Raw genomic sequence first — 6,315 nt, forward strand, 5'->3', positions numbered from 1 at the left:
CTGATTTCCCACGAAATTCCCAAACTTCTGATTTCCCACATAGTGACATAATTCTGATTTCCCACATAGTGACATGTCCATATGTGTGAAATCAACTTTCTGATTTCCCACATAGTGACATGTCCATATATGTGAAATCAACTTTCTTGGGAAATCATCACTACTACTCTATATTCTCGTACAATGTGCCCTGATCTAACATTCTAAGACTAAGACTCGATACAAGACGAAGTAGACAGATGTATGCACCAACAGACTCCCCCTCAGATGTTGACGAGTCTAAAGTGTCGAGTCTTCGCATCTTCAGTCTTGATCAGTCTTCGGGCATCCAGAATCTCTATCTATCATCTTCAAATTCTTCTGCATCTTCTCTTTCAGGATCGAAGCTTGGCTTTTTGACAATTCAACTCCCCCTCAACTTATGCTGGAATCATAGCTTGTCTTTTTATAGAATCAGGATCAGAACCTGGCTTTCTACATAGTCCTCAGGTATTGAAACCTGACTCTTATTCAGCTCAAGAAATCCTGCACATTCTCTACCCAAAACATAAGATTCACAAGAATAAGATATTTAACAAATTATCAAATTTCATGCATCAACACAGACTCCTCTACAATCAATACACAATTAGATATTAACAGTGATCAGTTAACAAATTTCTTTTTCTCGGAAAAACTTTTCAATCAAATTCTCCCAAACATGTTCATCATGTTTAGCACTCGGAATTTTGAAGATCAGCTCTTCAATATCACGACGAAAATCTTTTTGAATTTTTCGAAATTTTATGCTAAAACACACTGAAAATCTTTTTGGAATTTGTAAAATAAACGAAATGAAATGCAGTAAAGTAATATTTACATACAATATTTTTTCGAGTTTGTGTAAGAGGATCATATCAGTTTATGAGACAAATCAACAACATCGTTAAGCTTTAAACATTTTAAGTTTTAAACGATTCACTTAGATTGTCAGTATATTGCTCCACTTTAAATTTTCACACAAAGTTCAACTGTTTCGAGATACGAGATTAATGTCTTAGTGACTTAAACTTATTCGCGTGTCCCACCTCAGAATATACTCCCATATCCGGATCCCAATATTCAGTCTTACAGGTGAGTATACCTAGATGATATCTGTAAGGGCTTAGGTGCGAAACCGTGAGAGCTCAGGTCAGAACTTCCGTTCAGCAGAGAGATGACGGCTCGACTTTTGGTGGGTCCCCTTTTGTCACGGCCCCCGACCCGGTTTGACCCGTTTCAGGAGCCGCGGGACAGGAATCCCGTGGTATTTAATTTAGGCGACAGCGGAAGTCTTTTTAAAACAGGATCTTTTAATAATTCAAACTGCCCGTTTTATAGCTGAGGGATAAATCCCATAATTTACAATAATATGATTTCTCCGGGAAATCTTTTATTTTCAAAACATGCTTCTTTTATTTATTTACACTGAGCCACTTTTCTAAGCTGAGAGTGCTCCACGGCACTTTTCCTTGCTCACAACAGATATCCTGAAACATGTTTGAAAAAAAGTTTTGTCAGCGGGGAAATACTGAGTGAATCATTCATTTTACTGAAACGACACATTTGTTATAAATTACAGTATCAAGAGCGATTACAATGTTTCTGATATCAAACCAACTACCCACAGTACTTGTCACTCGAACATCCATCGGTAGCCTCTTTGCCCGATGGTGTCTGTGACTATGGTCATATCACTCATTGGCTAACTCGTTGTCCAATAGTGACGGTTATCAAGTAATGTATACAAAACCCCACATACAGGCTGTAATTTGGTGATTACATAGACTTAATCCCTGTAATTATAACTTTGAAAATAATTTGGAGTTTTGTAAAACAGTTGATAAAAAGAGAATGACTCACATTGCAGATTTACGAGCAGAGTATAAGCTTTACTGATTAGCCTTTTAACCTAATTTAAATAACAATGCACACACAAACGGGATTAGTAACTAATTCAGCAGTTACGTCAATTCACGAGATTAAACCCTCACAACTATTATCAAGTGCGATACTTAACAATCCAATGGATTCACAACGAATGACAGAGCATAGTCCGAATTCGAACAGCACTCAAACATTCAAGTCGAAATCACAATGAATAACAAAGTATAAGCTCAATTTGAGCAGCACTCGGAGAATCGTTGGATAGTTATAATCGATCGGACGTTGAATCGTAATAGCGATCGAGTTATTACCCTGATTGCGGCAGCACCTCGTGATCGTGTGTGTGTTTATTGTGATTATTCAGTGATATCTCGACGTACACAGAAGCTATTTACGTCGTTTCAACTCCTATGTGCAAGTCCCAAGGTCGGCTATTTATAGCAATTTTTGAGGCTTGCTTACGGACCGTAAGCCCTTTCCTTTGCGGTCCGTAAGCTAAGCAGTCTAATTCATAGGCTGCCTAGGTTCGGGTATAGCTTGGGTGATTCAACAAATTAACCAATCAGAGCATAGCAACGTTTAAATTTAGATAATTATCAACTAGGGTTTGCCCCCCTCGAGTTTTAGGGGCCCTGATCCTGATTCCGATTGTTCTGAAAATTTTAGGGCTAATGCAGAATTACTTGGGTGTCTCAATTAAGGTTTTCTTATTGACTAATTATTATCCTAATTAGTGATTTTAGTGACAGTTGTTACATCCTCCCCACCTTGAGAAAAATCTCGTCCTCGAGATTTACTGAAATAGATGAGGGTACTTTTGCTTCATTTCTGATTCCAGTTCCCAAGTGTACTCTGGTCCTCTCTTGGATTCCCATTTGACTTTTACTAGCACTAGTCGTTTGTGTTTGAGAAACTTGATCTTTCGGTCTTCTATTTGTAGGGGTTTCTCTATGAATTTCAGCTTTTCATTTACCTCTATATCTTGAAGAGGTACTACCAGGGATTCGTCTGATAGACATTTCTTGAGATTGGATACATGAAACACATCATGTACGCCAGCTAATTCTTCTGGTAGTTGTAAACGATAAGCTACTGGTCCTATTCGTTGGATCACTGGGAATGGTCCAACATATCTGGGACTCAGTTTTCCTTTCTTACCAAATCGTACTACTCCTTTCCAAGGAGATACTTTCAAAAGTACTTTGTCTCCGACTTGAAATTCTAACGGCTTGCGGCGATTGTCCGCATAGCTTTTCTGGCGATCTCTGGCTGTTTTTAATCTTTCCTTGTGTTATCTTGTCAGTGGTTTCTTGCACAATCACTGGACCTGATAACTGATTTTCTCCTATCTCTGCCCAACAAACGGGAGTTCTGCACTTGCGTCCATACAATGCTTCGAATGGAGCAGCTTCGATGCTCGAATGATAACTATTGTTATAGGAGAATTCAATTAATGGCAAATGGCTATCCCAATTACCACCAAAATCAATTACACATGCTCGGAGCATGTCTTCCATTGTTTGTATCGTCCTTTCACTTTGCCCGTCCGTTTGAGGATGATATGCAGTACCTAAATTAAGTCGAGTTCCCATTGCCTCCTGGAAACTTGTCCAGAAACGGGAAGTGAAACGACTATCTCTATCCGATACAATGGAGAGTGGGACTCCATGTAAGGATACTACTTCATCTACATACAACTTGGCTAACCTTTCCATGCTAAAGGTTTCTTTTATTGGTAGAAAATGAGCTGATTTGGTTAATCGATCCACAATTACCCAAATAGCATCATTACCTTTTCTGGTTTTGGGTAACTTAGTAACAAAGTCCATTGTTATGAGTTCCCATTTCCATACAGGCATTTCTAGCTGTTGTAGTAGTCCTGAAGGTTTCTGATGTTCGGCTTTAACTTGTGAATAGGTTAAACACTTAGATACGTATTCGGCTATATCCTTTTTCATTCCTATCCACCAAAAATTATTTCTTAAATCTTGGTACATCTTATTATTTCCTGGATGTACAGTATACCTGGATTTATGAGATTCTTCTAAAATCTTATTTCTTAATTCTCCTTGTTTAGGTACCCAAATTCTTTTCTTGTGGAATCTCCAAACTCCATCCTTTCCTTGTTCTAGTTCCTTTAGGTAACCTTTCATTCCTTCGGCATCGTCCTTGATTGCCGTTTCCTGAATTTTCTTCAATTGTTCTATTAAATCTAATTGTAGATTTAATCTAAGAGCACGGACTCGTCTTTGCTTTTCATGATACTTACGACTTAAGGCGTCTGCGACTACGTTCGCTTTTCCTTCGTGATATTGAATATCACAGTCGTAATCACTTAGGATTTCCATCCACCTTCTTTGCCTCATGTTTAACTATTTTTGCCCAAATATATACCTTAAACTCTTATGATCCGTATAGATGGTAAACTTACTTCCATACAAATAATGTCTCCAAATTTTAAGGGTAAAAATTATGGCTCCTAATTCTAGGTCATGAGTCGTGTAATTTTCCTCGTGCTTTTTCAATTGCCTAGAGGCATACGCAATTACCTTTTTGCGTTGCATCAACACACATCCGTATCCTAATTTTGAAGCATCACAGTAGACTTCAAAGTCTTCTGTTCCTTCAGGTAAAGCTAAAATTGGAGCATTTGTCAATCGGTGTTTTAGAATCTTAAAAGCTTCTTCTTGTCTAGGTCCCCATTCAAACTTAACGGCTTTACAGGTCAGCTTAGTTAAAGGTACAACCATCCTAGAGAAGTTCTTAATAAATCGTCTATAGTATCCAGCTAAGCCTAGAAAACTTCTAATTTCCATAGCTGTTTGCGGAACCTTCCAATTTGTGATTGCTTCTATTTTAGTAGGATCTACGTGAATTCCTTCGTGATTTACCATATGCCCTAAAAATTGTACTTCCTGCAGCCAGAATTCACATTTCGAGATTTTGGCATAAAGCTTTTCCTTTCTTAACAAAGTTAAGAGTGCATGCAAGTGCTTACAATGTGACAACCCTCACTAAACCAGGTATCCGTACGATTTAATTAATAAATAATTGCTGCTTAATTACTGTGCTTAACTGAAATTGCTGACGAACTGCTACTTGATTTCTAGTACTTGTATATTCCTGCATCATACTTTGATTGCCGTCACTACATTATTTACAAGTTGAACCTTAGTGACAAACATGATGCACTAAAGCACAGTAGCATTAGAACGGATAACCTATTGAACATGCTGATAAAGCCAGCATCAGGCAGACACTGCCTCTAAGGGCCTGTATGAGCCAGAAATATTTTACTACACCCATAGTGAGTGTAGGGATACAAGGGTTGTAGAACTGCGTCTCTAGGAATAAGATATAATGATTGGATGTGCCTAAAACGTACTCTAAGCACAAAACACAGCACTTTATTTAACATACTAGCTTCTGGCTAACTAATAAAGTGCCAAAACATGAGGAAAATATTCCTGACACTTTATAGAATAAGTGGTGTCACTAAAAAAAATATTATTAACGAAGCTTTAAAAGCTTACTTAAGCTCTTTAACGGATTTCTATCCAAACGAACAACCGGACTATACCCGGAACATGAAAATATTGACAAAAATATTATTGGTCTTTTTCTGAGCCAGTTAGGGTCCCTGATTACCCTAACACCCGCGTTAAAACACAACATGTGACTAACCGAGTTAACCCTAAAACTAACTTGGTTTAAAGTAACTAAACACTAACCATTTGATTGGAATTGAACTAGGGACCCCCCCCCTTGGGCCGATCGGTCATATTGTGACCAAGTGTAGTACCATTTTGATTATTTAATTGGCTTGTGCTTAAAATCTTGAAGACATAGTGACCAATGGATTAAGGAACTTGATTTGTCTATAAATACCACCACTAAACACATGAGATTATCACATCCAACATTCACCACAAACTCTCTCCTCTCCTCTCCCTTTCACTCTCGGCCGAACCCCCCTTGGGTCACCACCACCATTTTCGGCTCTTATTCATCCATTCCAACATCACACAAGTGTTCAAGGTCACGTATTGGGAGTCTTGGAGCAAACGGAAGCGGAAGGACCTCGTTATCTTGCTTTTATCCACCACATTTTCGCCTAGATTCTTCCCTAGCCCCGAGCTAGAGGTATAACACTTAAAACTCATTCTCGAACATATCTAAAGTGGTTAATAAGATTTGTAACGGTTAAAATGCGGAAACTTATCTTTTGAAGCTTTAAAGTCTACTAGAACATGAATATTGATGGTTAAAAGCTTAATACTTGTGTAAAAGTTGTAGTATTTGAAAGTGGTGATTATTTAGGCCCGATCTACGTAGTGGTAGCTCGGATCATCGTTTAACCCGACTTTGTTAAGATCATGGATCTTGACATAAGCTTGTTTCGAACGGTAC

This window comes from Helianthus annuus, chromosome 6 (assembly GCF_002127325.2).
Source record: "Helianthus annuus cultivar XRQ/B chromosome 6, HanXRQr2.0-SUNRISE, whole genome shotgun sequence".
Taxonomy (NCBI): Eukaryota; Viridiplantae; Streptophyta; class Magnoliopsida; order Asterales; family Asteraceae; genus Helianthus; species Helianthus annuus.